The sequence below is a fragment of the Tamandua tetradactyla genome, chromosome 3, assembly GCF_023851605.1.
Source record: "Tamandua tetradactyla isolate mTamTet1 chromosome 3, mTamTet1.pri, whole genome shotgun sequence".
Taxonomy (NCBI): domain Eukaryota; kingdom Metazoa; phylum Chordata; class Mammalia; order Pilosa; family Myrmecophagidae; genus Tamandua; species Tamandua tetradactyla.
This window is the reverse complement of record NC_135329.1, coordinates 35700274-35724038: the sequence shown is the minus strand read 5'-3', so window position 1 is coordinate 35724038 and position 23765 is coordinate 35700274. Positions and strand designations below refer to the sequence as shown.

At 36.8% G+C, this 23765-nt stretch overlaps 1 long non-coding RNA gene across 2 annotated transcripts in view; it reads right to left on the bottom strand.

The window, feature by feature from the left end:
• The window catches only part of LOC143677243 (uncharacterized), a 250762-nt gene extending 228735 nt beyond the window's left edge, over window positions 1-22027 (bottom strand). For both annotated transcript variants that reach the window (XR_013172470.1, XR_013172469.1), the window contains exon 1: window positions 21873-22027. This is a non-coding gene — a long non-coding RNA (uncharacterized LOC143677243). The remainder of the gene's footprint in view (window positions 1-21872) is intronic.
• Between the last annotated feature and the right edge of the window lie 1738 nt (window positions 22028-23765).

Below are 23765 nucleotides of genomic sequence, written 5' to 3'. Positions count from 1 at the left end.
CCAAATATGGCAGATTGAATTTTCCAAAAAGGAATTCCATGAAATTTATGGACCCATATGTTCTTACAGAAACTTCTCACTCCTGTTATCAGAAGGTGGAACTTATCATCCTTTTTTTAGAGTCTGGGTGGGCATTTTAGACTGCCTCATTTAAAAGAGTTCAGCAGAAGTGACAATATATGACTTCCAAGGCTAGGTCACAAAAGATGATATGGCTGCTGGTTCTCTCTCTCTGTCCCTCTCTTTCTCTCTCTCTATCTATCTGTCTTTATCTTTTACTATCTCTAACCTTTGGAGACTTGATTTGGCCACCATGCTAGGGAGGCCATTTGGAAAGACTACAATAAGACAGAAATAAAGATAGAAAGAAGCCCAGTGAGTTCCAACTGTTCTGTCCACTAGCTGGTAAAGTCCTCCCTGTCCAGCACTAGACATGTGCTATGTCCTGTGAACGAAGAAGTTTTCAAGATGTCCCAATCCCAGCCACCACTTAAAAACTTTATGAGAGACCTCAAGCCTGAACTAGTCAGTTGAGCTATTTATGAATTTCAGAACAATTTCAAGTCACAAAAATACCATGTGAAATATAAATTATTGCTTCTGTTTTTAAGGCACAAGATTTGGAATGACTAGTCATGCAGGAGTTGTTAACTAGAACACCAAGAATATCTCACATAAAAAATACCTCCAGAAAAATAAATAAAGTAGAGAAAAAATTATGGTGATCATTTTTGCAATTATAGTGTATTCGGGTTATTCTCTTTTTGCTGCCCTCAGATCCAATTCCAGACTGTCTCTGCCCTGCTATGTGCCCCAAGAGGCTGACCCTTGCAGTCTTTTTTCTCTTGGATTCTTTGCTCCCTGAATTTTCACTGCACTTTGGTCAGTAAGCAGCAAGAGATAGGATGCCAGAAAGAGAGACAAGTACAAATATCTCATTTCCCAGCTGCTAAAACAATGCCATACAATGGATTGTCTTAAATAATGGGCATTTTGACCTCTCTCTCCAGCCAATGCAACAAGCAAACTCACCACCCTCCCCCTGTCTACATGGGGCATGACTCCCAGGGGTATGGACCTTCCTGGCAATCCTAGAATGAGCGAAGACTCAACATCAAGGGATTGAGAAAAACCCTAGAATGAGCTGAGACTCAGCATCAAGGGATTGAGAAAACCTTCTCCACCAAAAGGGGGAAGAGTGAAATGAGACAAATAAAGTGTCAATGGCTCAGAGATTCCAGAGTTGAGAGGTTATCCTGGAGGTTGTTCTTATGCATTAAGTAGATATCACCTTGTTATTCAAGACATAATGGAGAGACTGGAGGGAACTGCCCGATAACGTATAGCTGTGTTCCAGTCAGTAGCCATGTTTCTTGAGGATGATTGAATAATGATATAGCTTTCACAATGTGACTGTGTGATTGTGAAAACCTTGTGTCTGATGCTCCTTTTATCTACCTTGTCAACAGACAAGTAGAACATATGGAATAAAAATAAATAATAGGGGGAACAAATGTTAAAATAAATTTAGTTTGAAATGCTAGTGATCAATGAAAGGGAGGGGTAAGGGGTATGGTATGTATTTTTTTACTGTTTTAATTTTATTTCTTTTTCTGTTGTCTTTTTATTTCTTTTTCTGAATTGATGCAAATATTCTAAGAAATGACCATGATGATGAATATGCAACTATGTGATGATATTGTGAATTACTGATTATATATGTAGAATGGAATGATCATATGTTAAGAATGTTTGTGTTTCTTTCTTGTCATTTTTTTAATTTAAAAATTAATTAAAATAAAATGGACATTTATTGATTTATGGTTTTGAGTCTAGGAGAAGCCCAAATGGAGGCATCAACAAAGTGACGCTTTCCTCCCAAAGACATGTCATTCTGGGCCAGCTACTGATGATTCTTGGTCCTTGGCTTTTCTACCACATGTTGATAAACTCTCCTTTCTCCTCCAGGTTCTGGTGACTTCCAGCTTCTGCTTCCCCTGTGCTTTTTCTCTGTGGCCTTCTCTATAAGCCTTCTAGTAAGAAGCTTAAGACCCAATTTAATTTAGTTGGCCACACCTTAACTAAAAATAGCATCTTCAAAAAGTCTTAATTACAATGAGTTTACATCCATAGGAATGCATTTAGTTATGTTTTTCTGGGGTATATATAATTCATCCTATGACAGTAAATGTGTCTTCTTCATTCTCATGAAGCTTTAGTCTTCATTACTCTCGGTAGCTTGGTTCCTTCAAGCGTGCAGCCCCTACCAGGCATCCTCTGCTCCAAAATTCCAGGTTTCATTGGCATCCACAAACACTATTTGTTCCCCTTCTCACTGGAGACCTTGAGATACTAAACACTTCCTACTCTTGCTAGTTTTTGATGCCTCACCAGCCTTTGTTTATGCCTGTAAATGTACCCACATATCTAGATCTACACCTCATTAAATCATATTTATTTGAAACAGGCGAATTTTGCTTATTTTTTAGATCCTTGTTAATTACAGTAGTGAAGACTTCTTAACATAACATTAGACCCATAAAGGCCATAACAGAAGAAGACATAAAGGAAAAAATTGAGAGATTTAAATATATTATAAACAAAGCACATTATAAGGTGATGAATAATATCGTAAACACAGCTAACAGCAAGCAACACAGCCAAAATATTTGTCAATACTAAGCTATCTTATATAATACATAAATTTTTAGTATTCATGATATCTATAATATAGAAAATGTTCCTATATGTCATTGAGAAAAATAACCCAGAAAAAAAAGTGGGCAAAGAAATTGAGCAAATGGGTCTCAGAAAGAGAAACATAAAATATCCATTGAACATGGTAAAAGAAGACTGACCTCACCAATCATCAGAGAAATGCAGTATAATAATATAAGTATGAAAACCAATTTACATTTATAAAATTGGTGAGTGCAACAAATATTAATAATACTTTGTGTATTAGTCAGGGTTCTCTAGAGAAACAGAATCAACAGGGAACACTTGCAAATATAAAATTTATCAAAGTGTCTCACGTGACCGTGGGAATGCAGAGTCCAAAATCTGCAGGGCAGGCTGTGAAGCCAACGACTCCGATGTGGAGGGTCTGGATGAACTCCACAGGAGAGGCTCACTAGCTGAAGCAGGAATAGAACCTGTCTCTTCTGAATCCTCCTTAAAAGGCTTCCCGTGATTAGATTAAGCATCACTCATTGTAGAAGACACTCCCCTTTGACTGATTACAAATGGAATCAGCTGTGGGTGCAGCTGATGTGATCACAATCTAATTCTATGAAATGTCCTCATTGCAACAGACAGGCCAGTACTTGCCCAACCAGACAAACAGGTACCACAACATGGCCAAGTTGACACATGTCCCTGACCATGACACCTTGTATTGCTTAAAGTGTGACAAAGTCCATCTCATACCCAACAGTGGAAATTTTATTTGCAATAGTGCTTTGGATGGATTATTTTTGGGGGGAGGAGGGTAGTTTTATCAGAATCCATCCCAATAATACTTACACACATGGAAAAATACACGTCTACTAATGTATACTGCACTGCTGTTTGTTACACTAAAAATTGGAAAATTAAGTTCTATTGATAAAAGAATGATTAAATTATGATTAATTAATATATATACTATGCAAATTGCTGAAGATAATAAGGTAGGTCTGCATATGCACATATAGAAAGATGTATATCAAAGATTATTAACTGAATTAATAAATTACATAACATTATGTATGGTAAGGTCTAAATTTGGTAAGAAAACCATCTATATAGCATTGCTAGAAATAAAAGAGGTGGTGATAGAAATGGAAATAGGGTTACACAACTTAGAAATAGCTATATTTATAAATATGTATGAAAAGGTCTAGAAAGAAATATTACAAATATTTAACTGTTTGAGTTTGGGAAGAGTTCTTCATTGAGGAGCAAGTAGGAACTTACTTTATACCTTAAACATTATACAGCATCTTTTTTTGTACAATAGACCTCTACTACTTTCAGTTTTTTAATATAATATGAGACCAGTGTTAAGGTACTTTAACATTCTTGACAATATCTACTGGATACCCAGTGTTTGCCTCATTTTTCTCTCTTTATCTCTTTTTCATAATCACCCACATTCAATATAAAAACTATTATCATCAATCTTTTAAAATGTTTAATTGGAAACATTTAACCAGTATTGTCTTTACCTTTATTCTCACTATACATGTGTTTTATTTTCACTATATTGTGAGTTACCAGGACCCAAGATGGCAAATTAAGAAAAGTAAAATGAAGATCCAATACATTTCTGTCTAGGGATGTCCAGACAAACCTAAGAAAGAGAAATGTTATCATAGTGTCTCCATTCTTCCACAGGTTTCCCTTTAGTGCCTGTCCGTAGCATGCATACCTTGCACATACTATTAAAGTAGCAGAATATTTTGAATTTATAATTCATTTCTTTCATTCTCTTCAAATACTTTTTGACCAATAGAAAAGTGAAGTTTGCAAATGTGCATTTTACTTTATTAATACATTAAAGGATGGCATTGAAATGATCTGGTCTTCATAGCAAAGCATAAAAAGAAACAAAAATTGGGCTTATGCTAAAACACTGTTCAGATAAGATAAATTTGCTAAACTCCAGCTATGACTGGAAAACTAGAGCTGTGTCTGCAGTCTCCCATTTGTCAATTTAAGAAGAATTTCTCTTGGCAGTAAACTCTCTCTCAAGGAAGAAAAAGAAATTAGAGGATGCACAGATATTTAAAATGTGAGATATATTTGGAGATAGGGTTATACAGAATCTAATAAAAATCCAAATGCTATAGCACCACTTGAAAACAAAATCAGTGCACTATTCTGAGGTTAGTTTTCAAAGGGCTTCATTAAAAAACAATTTCTTTGCTTAGTTTTCCTAAAAGTCACCATTTTCATTAGGTAATTCTGAGTCTCATGAATGGATTTACTGTACTATGAAGACAGAATTGGCTTTTGTAGCAGTGAATTCTTCTGTTATATGTAAAAAGATTGCATAGTTAAAAAAACAAAGAAAAAAATAAAAAACTTTTACAGATGTAGACTATTTTGTGTATGTATAATTCCTGCTAATTCATACTATCACTAATTTATCATAATTCAATGATGTCAATTATTCAATAATTTGCCCACCCATTTACTCTTCTCCATTTGCAATACCTTGTCACTTCTTTAGGACTTGCTAATGCCTCACCTTTACTCTTGCAATTGCTAGCTAAATGGTCTTTTTGCCTCTTGTTGTGTACTTAATCTTCAGAGTAGATCTTCAAACCTAGCATGCTCCAGGGCAAAATCAATCCAGTACTACTATCACTCTCCACTCTCACCTGTAAAGCCCATTGTTTTGCCCCATGTCCCATATATTCACATCTTCACACCTTGCTTAGGTCATTTCAGCCTTAGTGGAACGCTGTTTCTCCAGACACCTTCACAAGTTCCAAATCTATCTATCCTTCATATGCCTTTCAGAAGCAATTAATAAGGACTTCACAACTATTTGGAACTTCATTTTCTCTCCCCGTCTTTGTCTCTGCCTCCTCCTTCCCCCTTGTCACTTCCTCTGGTCTTCTCTAATTAAAAATATTACACATCTTATGTTGACTATCATTATTTTTATTTGTGTACTTGTTTTATTTTTCTTAGTATATAAATGACTTCAGTAAATGCTCAACAAATATTTCTCAACTTACTAACATTTTGTAAATAAACAATTTTGACTTTATAATAAGGTATTTAAATATTATGTCTTAAGATCCAGAATACTTTACCTATGCTATGGAAGTCTCATTTGCAAATTATGAAATCAAGGCAGAGTTCTTCTCTGACTTTCTCAAGATTATATGGACAAATTGAATTTGATTTAAAATTTGAATTGTGTTTTGAAAATTAGTTTGTGCTGAATCCCTTAAAGCAACAACACCTTAATGTATTAATCTATTAGCACCCCAAACACATTTCATTGAAGTCATATTGGCCTCTGGGATTTTTGAAATGGGGCAAATGTTATGCTATTTCATTCTGTCCCATGATATGAGCAATTTCATCTTACTCTGAGGTATTCCTAAGAAATCATAAACCTTAATCTATGTAGGCTTTGAAAAACATAGTCTGGATTTTGTGCAATTATAACCAGTATAGCCATTTTAATATGGACAGCCTTTTAAAAGATGAGTGGCCTCTTTAAACTATTCCCCTGTATAAAGTCTACCATTAATCAATTAATATCATTAGCTTATCATCCCTTAAGTCATTAAAGTCTCAGGCATGCCCTTTTCTCCTTCCCTGCCCCACCCCTACCCAGCTCTAGCTCTTGTTTCTTTTCTTTCAGTCCTTATTTCTTCCCTGCCATGCTGGAAACCTGGGTTCGATTCCTGGTGCCTGTCCATGCAAAAAAAAATTAAAAATGGAAAGTGAATAGCATGCTCAAAGAATAGTCGGGGGTAAATATTCTTTAGGTAATTAACCTTCAATTTCACATTTCTCCAGTGCACAGCCTGATGTTGCCAGAAGGTAGCATACATCTAGAGGAGGAAAATGAAAAGAAAGAAGTGATGTGTAAGTGGTACGAAGGAAATTTCAGCACAGTAATAAAACGGGACCAGAGAGGAGAGAGGTTGTAAGGACACATAGAAGAGAACAGTTGGGATGGAAACAGAGTTAGCTCCAATGACTTTATTTTTACCTCGCAAAGAAATCCAGTGAAAGCAAAGCAGAACAAAACAAAAAATAAACAAGCAAATGAAAAATGTAGAATAAAACATGTATGGCAATGCTTCCAAACACCTTGTAAACTTCAAACTTAGTGGTGGAGGCTTTTGATTTCTTCAAAATACTTCAAAAACTCTTAAAGATATTGAACCTTGAGTTCTTCAAGACGGACATCCCAATTTTTTACCAGAATTATTTCAACTCATTGTAGTTAGAGAGATGTATCATTGTGTGTGGTTAGTTTTTTTTTTTTTTGTATGCCATACGGCGGGGTCAATTTCATTCTTTCTCCATGTGAGTATCCCATAATTGTAGCACCATTTGTTGAATTTTTGTTTGTTTGTTTTACTTGTTTGTCTGCTTTTTTGGGAAGTGCATGGACCAGGAATGGAACCCAGGTCTCCTTCATGGCCAGCAAGAATTCTACCACTGAATTAGCCTTGCACTCCAATATGATTAATTCTTTAAAATGGAAATATCAATAGTTCCCAATCAATCCATCTGCCTAGAAAATTAAATGTTTCACAAGAGAAAGTTCTTGGAGAGGAGGATGGGATAAGCCAAAATACCTTTATTACCATAAAGGTTATGAACCATCGATTAGAATTAAGAACCAGAAGACAAATGCCATGGAAAATTTTTAGAATCCAGTGCATCAAAATTCCTATACACTTCTTTATTTAGGGCTCACAAGGTTTTTCTCACAAGCGAGTTCTTCAGATTCTAAGCCTCAGTCCATAGTTCATTAAGTGAGCACACCATCTACCTTTCTGGTGTTATAAAGATTCAGTGAAATAATAGGTGAACAGCATCTAATACAAATATTGACATGCAGTAGGGGCTTCATAAATGTTATTTCACAGATTTTCCTACTCATCCGAGGTTGTGAAGCAGTCGCTAGACAACCATTTCCTAGATATGTTGCAGAAAATGTTCCCCATCCATCCTGTACCTGGTGGCACTGAATGAGCAAAGGGTCAGCGAATTCTACCTGACCAAAGCAAAATAAACTCCCTGCTGGCACTTGACAATGGAAAATAACAAGCCACTAGAGGTGCTTTTCTTGAAAAGGGTAGTGGGAGAGAAGAGGTCTTTCACTTTAGCACACTTTAAATGAAGAAGATTCAGAAGGCAGTAACTTTGTAAAATCCACATCAAAACCTGTCTATTGCCAGTAGATTTGCCTCCAGCAGCTCTACATGTACAGACAATTGTTTTTCAAAATGAGCTTTTTCAGACTGGCATAAAGAGAAGATGGTATGAATAACATTCTCAACCACAAACCTATGGAGAACAGTGCACTTTTGCTTACTTTCTTATTTAATTTCTACCAAAGCATCTCTATTTTCAGTGCTGAATCTCCATTTCCACTGACTCTGGCTGTGAGTGCAGAGGGCTTGAAATTGCCATGTCTCCACAGCTTGCAGCACTTGCAAGGAAAGCAGCATTTCAGGCAAGGGTCTTTACTGGGAGGAGGAGGGAGGAGTGTGGGTTTGCGAAGAACTCTTCACTGCTTGCTTACTAAAATCAAACTTCATTCCTCCTTCACAGATTGCCTTAAAATGTTTATGTTTTGAAATTCAAATTCACTGAATTTAAAGACACAAACAAGCACTTACTTTCCCCGTCCTTCCTAACCACCTGTTGTAGCTGTCTCCCCATCAAGAGACAAGCCCAGCGATAGCTTCTTTTTCCTCACAGTTTGAGCTGGTTGAGACGGACTTGTCAGAAGAGAAAATGGAGCTTCCTGCGATGCATGAAAGTAGATGCTGGACTGGATTGATCCTTATTGTTTTGTAGAGAGCAATGACATTCTCTTTCCAACTGCATACATTAGAGCCGCCAAAGAAAATCTGAACCACTGAGTTCTTATATTCCAACACCGTATGAAAAGCATATTTTTAAAATCGTTTTTAAAGTAAAGGCATTACATGGAATTTTAGGGAAGGCCACTCTCCCTTCGTTTTAAGAATTACAAGGATAAAAGGGGTTAGGGGATACATTTTTTTTTGTTTGCTCTCTAAGGAAAGTCCACTCCCCAACCTGATCCAAAGTAGGGGACTCAGAATCAGTAGAAGTCTTTTATAACTTCATCAGAAAGAGCTCAAACTATCTCTCCTCTAATTGGTACAAGAAATTCCCTGGGTCTGTTTTGGAAACAAAGGTAGCATGATGCTTTGAAGTAACCGTGGTAACAAACCCATCAGCTTTATTTATTTCCATAGTACCAACTACAGAGCAGGGGTTCAAAACATCTGGCAGCCTGTTCATTTCTGTATATCAGTGTCACCTATACCACAGAGCATCTTCACAAAATAAGAATAAAGTTCATGGAAACCTTCCTATATTCTTCTTCAAGAACTCCACAGCATCAATCCAGCAAACCCTTAAAATGGCATAATATTATGATGCTGATTTTCTATATGAAGAGATTATAAAAGTAGCCCCAGGTGACAGAACTAATAAGTGGAGAAGGCAGTCTGGTGCTAAGGCCTATACTCTTTGTACCCAATCAAGACATAGTAATGAGATACCAATAGCAGGGATAAAGTCACAGACAATAGAAGATGAACTATGAAAAGAATTCAGTCTGTGGGTTTGATGTTTGATTGTGGTTCAATGAATTGTTGCATTACCTCTTCTGATCTTTAAATGTCCAGCACTTAGCACAGTGTCTTATCAATAGTGGGTGTTGAATGAAAATGTGTCGTGTGAATCAATGCAAACAGGAGTCTCCAAAATAAGGTTCTTGCTGAAGAGCCAGGACCAGTTGGATACCTCAAAGTCTATAAACAGACTCATCAGAATCCTAGGACAATGTTTCAATAGCACATAGAACATTGGCCATTGGTAGAGTGATTTAAGCTGTGATAGACTAATTTAGCAATATTAGTTTCACCCGACTTTGCATTTGGGTTAAAAAATGCATATTTAATTTAATTAGTGGCTTACTAAAATAGTCTCTCTCTCTTCCACTTCCTCCCTCTCTCTCTCAATCTCTCTGTGCCTCCCACCCCCACATAGTGGATACACTGTGTGCCCAATAAGAATTCACAAATGGGAAGCTTTTCTATCTGTCTGTCTGACTGTCTACTTACCTATCTATCTACCTGTCTATCATCTTGCTGGAGGATATACAGTGGTAGGTATATTCTTTTAACATGTGCTAACCATATTATATATAATAAGTGTACTCTATATTAATATACATTGTGCTGGTCTGAATCTGTAGTGGACCCCAGAAAAGCCATGCCCTTTGATCCTCATTCAATATTTCTGGGTGGGAGCATTTTGATTGTTTCCATGAAGATGTGACCCACCCAATTATGGGTGGTAACTTTTGGTTAGATGATTTCCATGGAGGTGTGTCTCCATCCACTGAAGGTGGAGCTGCTTGCTGGAATCCTTTAAAAGAGGAAACATTTTGGAGAGAGTCCCTTTTGGTAGAGCCATGAGAAAGCCAGCAGACGCCGCCATGTTCTCCATGTGCCCTTCCAGCTGAGAGAAACGCTGAACGCCGTTGGCCTTCTTGAACCAAGGCATCTTTCCCCAGATGCCTTAAATTGGATATGTCTATAGACTTGTTTTAATTGGTACAATTTCTCAGCCTTAGAACTGTAAACTAGCAACTCATTAAATTCCACCTGTTAAAAACTGTTCCGTTTCTGGTATATTGCATTTCAGCAGCTAGTAAACTAGAACATACATTATATAACGATAATTTGCATGTGTGTACGCTATATTAATGCTATTAGAAAATAGGTAATACAGAGCCATTTAGGAAAATCACTTCATTGGCATTTTAAATTTTTGGTTGGAAGCTTGGAAGGGGATTTATTTGTTCTTTTAAAAAGAGCACTCTCTAGAACTATATGCAAAATGATAAAAGATCACTGACAATTTTTGAGCCTTTTTTTAAGCCAAAGTATTTATTTTAAATTATTGAGCAAAAAACAGGGCTTTATTCTTCAGTATAGCCTATTACGAGCTTTAAGTCAAAATGACATATTTAAAATGGGGCCAACGGTTAATTACAAATTAGTGTTTCCCAAAATACAAGAAATTAGCAACTGCAGCCAACCTTATGTTACTATATAGTCAGCTAAAAATAGAAAGCACGCTAATACTGAATCGTTCGGGAGTAAATATGAATTGGAGTTCCTGTGCCTCAATTTTCTTTCTCAAACAGTGAGGGCAATATCATTGACCTTCACTTCCCAGCAATGGGAAGATTAACTAGTATTTGTGAGGAATTTCTAATACCTCGTCTTAGAGGCAGTGGTTCTGGAACGTTAACAGTCAGCAGAGCACCTGCTGATTCAGAGTTCAGTAAGCCTAGGCTGGGACCTGGGAATTTGCATTCCTATCCGGTTACCATGTGAGGCTGACACTGCAGTCTGGGGACCCCATTTTGAGAACTACTGATTTAGGAAAGTCTGTGGTTTCCAAACTAAATCCATTTGATTCACCCTGGGAGCTTTTATAAAAATACAGATTCCTGATCCTAGCCCAAGTCTACTGAATCAAAATTTCCAGACTGCAAACTTTCATAATCTGTACTTGTTTTAAACTCCCTAGGTAATCTTGATGCACGGGTGCAAAAACTAGCGAATCAAACCATTTTATTCAAAGCAATTGAATCAGGTAGCTGAGTCTTGTATTAGCTTTATATACTCAGAACCTCTACTTCACTTGTCTCTGGTCACTTTTAGAACCAGTATGCATACTGACATATATTTAGTATGCTTAAATTTTTTACAAGATTGCAATCTTTAGCTCTGTCTTATAGACCCCAAAGTGTAAAGAAGGAGGCATAGCATAGTGTTTATGACACAAACCCTGCAGCCAGACGACTTGGATTTGAAACTGGCTGTCATTTATGAGCCATATTAACTCTGGGCAAATTGTCTAAACCGTCTCTCAGTTTTCTTATCTGTAAAGTGGGGATAATAGTATCTTCCCTCAATAAGATTGTTGTAGGGAGTAAATTACTTAAAATTTGTAAAGTGCCTGGAACAGTGCCTACTATGTTTTGTTATGTAATTTTTTTCTTAAACGTATGATTGGATGCTATTAAACATGGAGCTTTAGCTCAATACAAAGTATGAACTTTCAAATAGTCAGTGTTTTCCTAAAATGGAATATATTATTTCAAAAGGTTCATTCCAATAAAAATGGAATATAACATTTCAAAAATGTTCCCTAACATTTGGCCTGCAGACATAGGCTGGGCAAGCACTAGATGGTATTTTAGGTGAGGTCCCCTATTGGATGAATAGACAATAAGATGTTTAAAATAACCTAGAGAGGCAGTTCCCTGCCTAAGTGCCTGAGGGCTTTTTTGAAATCCATCAGCTAAACTGAAGATTTTGCTTTCTTGACCTACTATATGTTCTCCTGCTGTCTAGACTATCTGATTGCCCACAAGACCCTCACAAGTCCTCTGTAAACAAAATCAAAGGAAGCAGGACTGGTCTAGCACATGGGTGGATTTGGCTGCTACAAATACTGATATTAAGGAAATTGTTTCTTGAAACTGTTAAGGTTTTATTTGCTTAAGTCTTCTATTTGCCTCTTAAAATGCAAGCAATGCTAACATAACGCATGCTCACACACACACACACACACACACACACACACACACACACACATATAACCTTTAAATAAATCCTAAGAGGATTTATAGGATCCTTTCAGAATCTGAGTATATGAAATTTGAGTGTCCTAATGATATCCAAAAAAATAGTGAGGGAGAACTGGGTAAGGAAGCAATAGTGAAAATATTGACACAGATTTAGCCTAATTGCACAGTTTTCTACTCCTTCACCCACCCCATAACCTCTCTCCCACCCCCTACCCTCAGTAATGTTGCAAACATCATCGTAATGTTGTAAGGGCATTTTAAATACCATTTTTTAATTTTGGAAACTAGAAAAAAAAGTAACTTAATATTAATTTTAATAAATATAATAATAATTGATCAAATATAATATGACTGTATTTTCCTCTATAAAACTCACAAATATTTTTCAAATGTCTACTGTTTATTAGCTATATTAAAAAATAAAAAAGGAAATCTCACACTTTAGTGGTGAGAATTTATATCCAAAGGTCATTTGCACTACATGCAAAAAAAAAAACCATTTGAAATAGCAATTTTATTTCTAGGAATTCATTTAGGAAATAATAATAAATGTGTGCAAAATAATGTGTTACATGACAGTATTTTAAGTACTTTTAAAAAGGTGACTGCCTAACAATTAAATATTGGTTAAATAAATCATATCTATAAAATAGAATACATACCTTCATTAGACAATTAATTAAACTAGCAAATTTAATTATTAAATTAATTTAAAATCATATAGAATGATAAAATGTATTGAACTGAAAAATACAAAACTATATTTTTAAGGACAAAAAACAGTTTGTACGATAGACTCTATAGTATAAACTCATTTTGTCAGAATATAACAATGTACAGAAAAGGTACATTGTTACCTTACAATGTTACAAAAACATTAACAGAAATGATTTCTGCATGGTTAGCTTTGGAGTGCTTTTTCTGTAATTTTGTTTTTACATATTTTCTAAAATAAACAAGCATTTCATAGTTAAGTAGCATACTGCTTCCTTTTCTCAATAGTATAAAGAAAAGTTCCTGTAAATATATATAACATCTTTAATTCTACATTTGTCCCACTCCTGCCAATAAGTTCAAAACAAGAAGAAAATAAGTCAAAACAAAACACTGGCTCATTAACCATTTCCATATCCCTCTTAGTTCTCTTCATAGGATTTTTTTATTCTACTTAGGTATGACTACCCGTGTTTTCTGCAGCTTTTACTGCTAGAAAGTTATTGACCCTGGTCATTGATTTTGGATTCAGAACAATTTCAGGAGGATCTTGGAGCATATTTTGTAAAAGGGGATCTTTCAGTAAACCAGGCAGACAGCCTGTCAGCAAAAGTCTGAATAATTCCTCAGCCCTTCTTTATTGTAGAAAAAATATTGTCCAAGCTGTGCATGAGGCATCAGATAATTGATTAGATTTCCCTCCCATATTATGACCTTGCTCCGCCACACCTTTCTCCCACAGTCACCTGGAAATCTCCACTTCTTATGATGTTATGGCCTCTGTTATTTTATCACTTTTCCTGAAATTGTTTTAGCCTGGTCACAAATAATAGTCCATTTCCTTGCATCATACTTCACTATTCTATTCTATATAAGCATAAAAATGACTTTGGCCCCTCTTCCAGAAATTAGTGTTTGATACAATTAATGGAATCATTAGCTCTGTATTTCCAAGTTATGAAAACTGGTCAAACAGATCCATCCAGAAGAGGCTGGAGGGTCCCAGGCTTCATTGCTGTGTATTCAGTCACCACAGAGACGAGTGCTTGAAAACTTAGGTAGCCGCTGTGGTTACCAGAGCTTGAGATGGGTGTTTGAAAGTCTAGCAATTGTTCAGTACATATCATATATTGAAATGATTAATGCTCCGTACTCCCAGAAGGGTTCTTAATTCCGTGGTGTTCTAGTTTGCTAGCTGCCAGAATGTAACATGCCAGAGATGGATTGGCTTTTAATAAAAGGAGATTTATTTTGTTAGCTCTTCAGAGGAAAGGCAGCTAACTTTCACCTGAGGTTCTTTCTGACATGAGAAGGCACAGGATGGTCTCTGCTGGCCTTCTCTCCAGGTCTCTGGGTTCCAACAACTTTCCCCGCGGTAATTTCTTCCTGCATCTCCAAAGGCCTGGGCTGAACTGCGTGTGCGGAGATGAGGTATGCTGAGCTGCTTGGCTGTGCTACATTGCGCTCTCTCATTTAAGCACCAGCCAATCAACTCAAATGTCATTCATTGCAGCAGACATGCCTCTTAGTCGACTGCAGATGTGATGAGCAACAGATGAGGTTCACGTATCATTGGCTCATATCCACAGCAACAGAACTAGGTGCCTTCCCCTGGCCAAGCTGACAGCTGAATCTAACTAACATACGTGGTAATAGAGGAACTTAAAAATTCTAAAGCATCCAGGACATAACCAAGAGAAGAATAGTCAAGTATCAATGAACTTCCATTATTTTAAGTGAACTTCATTATTTCCACTCCAGTATTCAAAACCTGGTCTTACAATGATCTTTTGCCTCTTTTTTGTCCCACACATGTAGCCACTCTGTTCACTCTGTAAATCGTTCCTCCTTGAAGTTTTTCTTTTACCTATGCTCTCCTGCTCAGACCCTTGCCAGAATTATATCAGTGTCCCCTGTTGCTTTGAGATCTCTGTATGATCTACCTATTCTTTTAAAAAGGGAATGGAATAATTGTTCTTATAAAGTAATCTGGAAATAAACATTAAGTATTACTATGAGTCAGACACTTTACTTGGGGAAAAAGATGCATAGATGACCTAAAAAATTACAATACATCTCTTGGAAGAGACAGACACCTAGGTAGCACATGGTGGCAAAGCCATGTGATATTAGCAGAGTTTTATGATTGCATACAGGAGAAACACAGCGACACTATTTTAATAATTCTGGTGTTTTAGGGCTCGAAAGTGGGGTACTGTAACAAAAGCTTCCCAGAAAAAGTAGCATCGGTATTGGAAGGCATGAGTGAGACAAAGTTGTTGAAATGAGAGGTTTGGAGACAGAAACGACAGCATTGCAAAGCCATGCTACAGTACAATGATTGTGGGAAATTACAAGAAGCTGGTATTCCTAAAACAGGAACTCTGAGGCAAAGTGCGTGTAAGGACTGAGCCTGGAGTACAGAAGCAAAGCCACGAAGCACCTTGTAGTGACCTGCAATGGCTGGTGTTCTGAGAGGCTGTAATACAGCAGGAAACAGCAGAGGCTCCTGACTTAGAATGTATGGGTCTGAATCCCAGCCACGGTGCTTCACAGTTGTGTGATATTGGGTCAGTTATTTAACATCTCTGTGCTTTAGTTTTTCATCTGTAAAACTGGAATAGTCTCAAGATTATTGGAAGGACTAAATGAGGTAACACTTAAAAAGTATTTAGCTAACATAAGAATTCATTCAGCCATCAAATTCCTACTGAACATTTATTACATTCTAGGCACTGTGCATCTTCAGGAAGCAGATGTCTTGGAAGATAATGGAATAGTGTGATAAGAAATTTGGGAATAAGCAAAGTGGCAAGATAATAGGTAGCAGATGAGTCTCTGGATCAGACCATTTTGATACAAATTGCCAAGAAACAATTCTGCTTTTAACATAGCAGAAAATTATTGAACCACACAATTAAGCATTCCGGATACTCTGCTTGACAATTTTATCTCATCTGTAACACAACCTGCCTGCCTTGAAGTACTGCTATCATCAAGAATATGTCATTTGGCCAAATGATATAATATTTGGGAAATAATATTTGAAATGTTGATATTCGTGTTTCCACATTGTGTTTTAGCTGACCACCCCTTCATTAGTCAGAGAGCACCACACTTCCATTACTGTTGGAGATGAGGAGTTTAAGGGATTGAGAATCCAGATATGGGGTATTTGAATGTGTGGCAAAGATTGAACAATGATGTGAAAACTTAGAATGTAAAGAAGGACAGTGAGCCAGGTATTGAAACAATCAAGAAATGAAAAAGACAAATGAGGAGAAACAGGGATAACCGTGGCATGGTCAAATTATGTGAGCAGTGAGTTGGCCTCCTGTTGAAGATAGTAAACTGAGTACCTGTGAAATAATCCACATTCAGGACACAGGGTGAGTAAATTTTGGCTTCAGGGGATGAATTTCTAGAAGACAAATAATATATGGGACCAAACTGATGGATAAATTAGAGCAGAGGAATTTGCAGTACACTTTGAGGAGATACTACACCAAGATGAAAAGGGAATCTAAGAAAAAGGAAGACATGAAATTCAAGAAATAAGGGACCTGACTCAGAAGTAGAATCAAAAGAAATCTCTGGAAAAGCGCTAGACAGCTAGCCTAAAAATCAATGGTGGCAGAGAAAATTTTAAAATTATAAAATTAAGAAAACACATGAAAATATTTCCATAAAGAAAACAGCATGTTCAAGAACTGGTATTATTTAAAAGCTGCAAAATAATCAATATCATAGGACAAAAAAGCACAGTCTCCTTATGTCAGAAAATCAATTGCAAAATTGAGGGAAACTTGTGTACATGCGTCTTCTCCCTCCACCAACCACATACCCCATTAAAACATAAGCTCCAGAAGAGCAAGGGATTTGTTAGCATTCCCAGAGGCTAGAGAGTGCCAGCCTCAGATTGGCATTCAACAAATATTTTCTGCGTAACTAAATGAATAAAGAACATCACAGTTATTATTTTTGTCTAATGTGTGGTGTGCTTTTGAGCAAGGAATCAAGTACATAACCTTGAGATTTGCCTCAAGTGCTTGGTGTTGAATATCAAGGATTCAGTTATGTAGAATCGTATTTGATATTCTACACATCCAATCCTGCTACATGATTTTGCAGCAAATAATATTTACATAATTAGAATGTTGTGATTTTGGCCTAATTCTGAAATCCATAGACAAAACATGAAAGCATTGATTACATTACAATACATAATATAAATGCTATAAACTGACATTGAGAAATAATTGCGGAGAAGTTTGCAGATGAAGAGGAGAATAAGAAAATATCAGGACTTTAGTTGTTTCTTCATATGGGGCGGTGGAATCTAGATAAATGCTCTCAAGTAGTTTGAAAAAGAAATGAAGAGTAAAGTATATTTTGTGGTAAAGATAACCAGTTTGAAAAACTGAAAATAATAATGCAATTAGCAAAACACAGAAAATGAATAGAGGGGAAAGGAGAAGTAGCATCATTCTTCTTTCATTATAGAGAATATATGGATGCCATCTAAAATTAATAAAATAGATTTATATACATGCTATACAGTATGTATATATCAGAATAATGCAGTAATTATCAGAATAATAAGAAAACTAGAAAGAATTAAAGATGAGCTTGGTGTGGAGAAAGGGGGTAATTTTTTGTTTAATATTGTAATGTCTCTTTGAATATTTTAGTCTTATGTTATATTTGTTTTATAATTGCATATATGTATTATTTACATTATATTTATTAAAATTTATATAATACATAAATATAGTTCAATTTGTAGATATAAATAATGGTCTGGAAATATCAATAGGGAGCAAAGAGTTCATGGCTCAACCTCAATACTTTTTTTCACCTATTATTTATTCATTTTTAATCCATATGTTTTACTCATCTGTCCATAAGGTAGATAAAAGAAGCATCAGACACAAGGTTTTCACAATCACATAGTTACATTGCGAAAGCTATATCATTATACAATCTCCTTCAAGAAGCATGGTTCTGGAATACAGCTGTACATTTTCAGGCACTTCCCTCCGGTCTCTCCATTACACCTTAACTAAAAAGGTGATTTTATTTAATGCATAAGAATAACCTCCAGGATAACCTCTCAACTCTGTTTGGAATCTCTCAGCCATTGACACTTTATTTTATCTCATTTCTCTCTTCCCCCTTTCAGTCGAGAAGATTTTCTTAATCCCTTGGTGCTTAGTCTCAGCTCATTCTAGGATTTCTGTCCCACATTGCAGGAAGGTCCACACCCCTGGGAATCATGTCCCATGTAGAGAGGGGGAGGGCAGTGAGTCTGCTTGTCATGTTGGCTGAGAGAGAGAGGTCACATCTGAGCAATAAAAGAGGTTCTCTTGGGGTGACTCCTAGGCCTAATTTTAAGTAGGCTTAGCCTATCCTTTGAGGGGATAAGTTTCATATGAACAAACCCCAAGAGTGAGGTCAACACATGGGACTTGAAAGTAAGACAGTGGATATTTAAAAGGGCTTCAGAAGAAATTTCCTGTGTCTCAGGGAACAGTCAGGCTTCATCTGAGGTAAGGAGAGAGGGAAAGAGGTGAGGATATTTGAGATGCTGTTGAATGCAGAGTGTTAATTCCAGAGGGAGGAGTGGAAGAAAGATATGAAACGAATGGGAGAATGGAGTCATCGAGACAATGTACATGTGGAATGAAGATGTGAATGTGGAAGATAAAGGATAATTGAATAGGCTTGGACCTCTGCTGAATAATGAGGTTTCAGTTGTAATGAGAATATTGATGATGACGGTGATGATGACATCCAACTTTTATTGAACAGTTTTGTTTTGTTCTCAGTGTGTGCCAGTATTGTCCTATTCGAATGCATGATCTCTTCCAAGAGATGTGATGTATGAGAGATTCTCCCTAACATTCTACTGGAAAAATTCCTCCCCTTTCCCCTTTGGCAAGTCCTTGCAGTTTTTACCCACTAGCAGTGCAGAAGAACTTGCTACCTCATAGTGTCACACAATTTCACTGTGCACCTATGAAATGTAAAGGTAAAAAATAAAGGAAATAATTTCTTATATCTCTAATGCAACTCATCCTAAGCTGCTTCACAAGACACTTTTGAACATAAGAAGAGCTCCAAAATGCAAAAGTTAATTATTAAAATGCACTAAAGTTGCTGCTTCAATAGTTAAATAGGGAAAACACACACACATTTAACACACAAATATATAAAGCACTATACTACCTGTGCCAGTTAGAAACTGTTGTGTACTCCAGAAAAACCATGTTCTTTAATCTTAATTCAATAATTTTGGATGGGATTTTTTTTTGTTAAGTTGTTTCCATGGAAATGTGGCCCACCCAATTGTGAGTGGGACCTTTTGATTATGTGGTTTCCATGGAGACATGTCTCCACACATTCAAGATGGGTTGCTTACTGTAGTCCTTTAAGAGGCAACCATGTTTGAAGAAGCTGCAGAACCAACACAGACAGAGATGCTTGGTGATGCAGCAAAAAAATGCCCCTGGGGAAGCTATTTGAAACTAGAAACCAAAGGACTAGCAGACACCAGCCACATGCCTTACGAGATTGACCTTCATTGAGTCAAGGAAACTGTCTCTGGATACCTTAGTTTGAAATTTTTTATGGCCTTAAACTTGGTACTTAACTCCCTTTATAAAAACAACCTCCCCAAAACAAACAAACAAAACTAACAAACAAAAACCCATTTCTGGTATATTGCATATCTGGCTTCATTGACAAAATAAAACACTACCTAATATAAATTCATGCCTCACTAAAGTACTGAACTTAATCATTAATAACAAAGTTATTCTCTAAATGATATAGTCAAAGAAAGCTGCAATAACCACTCTTGAACTTTACTAAACAAACAAAAATCTTCCCTAATTGTCCTCCCATTACTTGTGAAATTTTTCCATGTCAAAGCTATTTATTAAACTAAAGAATAAATACATCATAACTGGAAGTGCTAGGAGTACTAAGATACTGATCTTTTATTAACACCTTATTATATAACTAGCTCATGAAAAGCAATGAACACTTGCAGGGAATAGGACACAGGGTGGACAAATTTTGATAGGTGTCTTATTTTCCTAGGGCTGCTATAACAAAATACCTGTGCTGGTTTAAAAGGATGCAAGTCCCCTAGAAAAGCCATGTTTTAATCAAAATCCCATTTTATAAAGGTAGAATAATCCCTATTCAATACTGTACATTTAAAACTGTAATCGGGTCATCTCCCTGGATGATGTGATTTAGTTAAGAGTGGTTGTTAAACTGGATTAGATGATGACAGGTCTCCACCCATTTGAGTGGGTCATAATTGGTTTATTGGGGTCCTATAAAAGAGGAAACATTTTGGAGAATGAGCGATTTGGAGAGAGCAGAGAAGAACGACACAGCTACGAGAAGCAGAGTTCACCAGCTGGCGACCTTTGGAGATGAAGAAGGAAAATGCCTGGCAGGGAGCTTCATGAAACAGGAAGCCAGGAGAAGAAGCTAGCAGATGACACCGTGCTCACCATGTGCCCTTCCAGATGAGAGAGAAACTCTGACTGTGTTCGCCATGTGCTTTCTCACTAGAGAGAAACCCTGAGCTTCATTGGCCTTCTTGAACCAAGGTATCTTTCCCTGGATGCCTTTGATTGGACATTTCTATAGACTTGTTTTAATTGGGACATTTTCTTGGCCTTACAGCTGTAAACTAGCAACTCATTAAATTCCCCCTTTTAAAAGCTGCTCTGTTTCTGGTATATTGCATTCCAGCAGCTAGCAAACTAGAACAATACTACAAACCAGGAGACTTAAAATAACAGAAATGTACTTTCACAGTTCTGGAGACTAGAAGTCTGAAATCAAGACGTCATCAGGGCCATGTTTTCTCTGAAAGTTGCAGTGAAGACTCCTTTCTTTTCTTTTTTATTCCTGATTTTGGTGGTTTGCTGTCAATCATTGGTATTGCTTGGCTTGTCACAGCATAAGTCTAACCTCAGTGGTGACATGGCTTTTTTCTCTCTGTCTGTGTGTCCAACTCTCTCCTTATAGGAATACCAGTCATACTTTACTAGAACCCACTCTAATCCAGTTTGATCTCCACTGACCTAACAACATCTTCAAAAATCCTATTTCCAAATAAGGTCATATTCACAGAAGCAGTATTCAGAACTTGGACATGTCTGTTTGGGGCAAACAACTCAACCCAAAGCAACAGAGGAAAAGAATACAGAATGCTCTCTGAGTAAACTAGGACCATGTGGTGAATTCCAAGGTAGGTACTACTAGAAGTGGAAACAGTGGATGCTAAGATTTCCACAAGGACAAGAAAAAAAGTATTTAAAAATGGCATATAGTATAATTTTAAATATATTTTTGATTACCTATATAGAAAATGCAAATAGAATTTGATAAGAATATTAACAAAGATTAGTTTTTGTAAACAATAATTGCTGCCACTTTTTCCTTTATTCATTCATGATGAATTAACTCATGATGGATTAATCAAGTATTACTACTTTAATAACTTTAGAAGGATAATGCCAAATAAAAAAAAATAGCATACCAAAATTGTATTCTTGAGGTTGAAATGAAAAGTGACTGTTGTAAACAAGACCTGCAGTCAGTGAAGAAATTGTAGGTGCACATTCCAAATGTCACAATTCTCTCTGATGTATCGCATTAGGTTTCATAGTCAGACACTAAGTATGACCTATTCTCCCATTGATTCTTTCATTCACCCAATTTAGAGGCAAATTATACATACCCTGCTCACACCAAAGATGCCAAGTAAACATACTCTGTCTTGCTCTCTTGGTTCCTGACTGTCTTTCTCAGTGTCATGCCCTTCAAGAATGCTACAGCCATTGTTCACTTAATTGTATATACCTGTTCACACTATAGATGCATAGATGATCAAGGTTTGACTTTCCACTTGTGCCACACATTACAGTAGAGTCTAATAAGTCCACTGATGGGGCCTTTGTTGACCACGGTGAGGTCACAGACATATGGGTATTGGTGGTGATACTAAGCAAAGTGACAGGGACTACTCCATCATATAAGCAGCAGAATCCCTATGGCAGATGTCATTGTAAACACAACATTATCTTATTTGTAGGGTTATAATAGAACATTATATTAGCCCCATCTTGACTACTTAGTCCCTGTAATGGATTGAGTCATGTCCCCCTAAACACATGTTCAAGTCGTAACCCCTAGTCATGTGAATGTGAGCCCATTTGTAACTAGGATCTTTGAGGATGCCTATAGGTTAGGTGAGTCCAAACTGGATTAGTGTGGGGCCTTAATCCAGTATGACTGCTCTCCTTTTAGGCAGAGGAAACTCAGATGCTATCAGTAGGAGACAGGAGATATGTAGCTATGTAATAGGGACAGAGATTGGGTTATGGATCACTAGCAAGTTCCCACTAGAATGCTACAAATTAACATGATTCTGCCAATACCTTCATTTTGGACTTCTAGTTTTCAGAACCATGGGATAATAAATTCCTGATGTTTAAACTAAATAATCTGTGATATTTTGTACAGCAGCCTTGCAATCTAAGACAGTCCCTCTTTCTGATATTGCTGGCAGAGCTACAGAATAAGTAACAAACCTGTCTACCCTTCCTTCTTTCCTTATTTTTTCTCATTCTGTGAAAGCTCTTTTAATCTAAAACAATGGCTTTAAAGCACTCAAAATGCCTCAGACTATAGCTTAATTTTGTGAGTGTACTTCAGCTCCCTATTCAACTTGGGCCTGCTCTGCGAAAGTACCTACACATTTACAAACAATGTTACTTATTGGACTCTACCACACACTGCCATGTAATTGTACTTTTCCTCCTACGATGGAATCTCTGAGGCCCAGAATGCCAATAGACCATGGCCCAAAGCATGTGCTGTGAACCAGTTCTTATAAGGAAAAACAATCGGCAGGGAGCAAGATCACTAAGGGAGAACTGTGCTTGGAGCAGCATGCTATAGACATTGCATTATCAATTTGTACAAAAGGAAAGCATGCAAGGGATTGTAAGTGCTATGTTAGCTGTATGAATTGGTTTAATAAACTATTGTTACAGCGGGAATTGTTAACTAAAAACTATTCAATTGCATGGACTACAGTTATAAAAGAAGAATCAAAAACAAGGAAAAATTAAGGGTTTGTTATTTTACTTAAAGTTTCAAGCTCTCTTGTATCCTTGATAGCAGTTGTGCTGGTTTGAAAGGAAGTGTGCCCCCTAAGAAAAGCCATGTTTTAATATAAGTCCCATTTCGTAAAGGTAGAATAATCCCTATTCAATACTGCATATTTGAAACTGTAATGAGATCATCTCCCTGGTTGATGTGATTTAGTTAAGAATGGTTGTTAAACTGGATTAGGGGATGACATGTCTCCACCCATTTGAGTGGGTCTTGACTAGTTTCTGAAGTCCTATAAAAGAGGAAACATTTTGGAGATTCAGAGATATTCAGAGAGAGCAACACTACAAAGCAGAGAGTCCACCAGCCAGTGACCTTTGGAGATGAAGAAGGAAGACACCTCCCGGGGAGCTTCATGAAATAGGAAGCCAGGAGAGAAAGCTAGCAGATGACGCCGTGTTCGCCATGTGCCCTTCCAGCTGAGAGAGAGAAACCCTGACTGTGTTCCCCATGT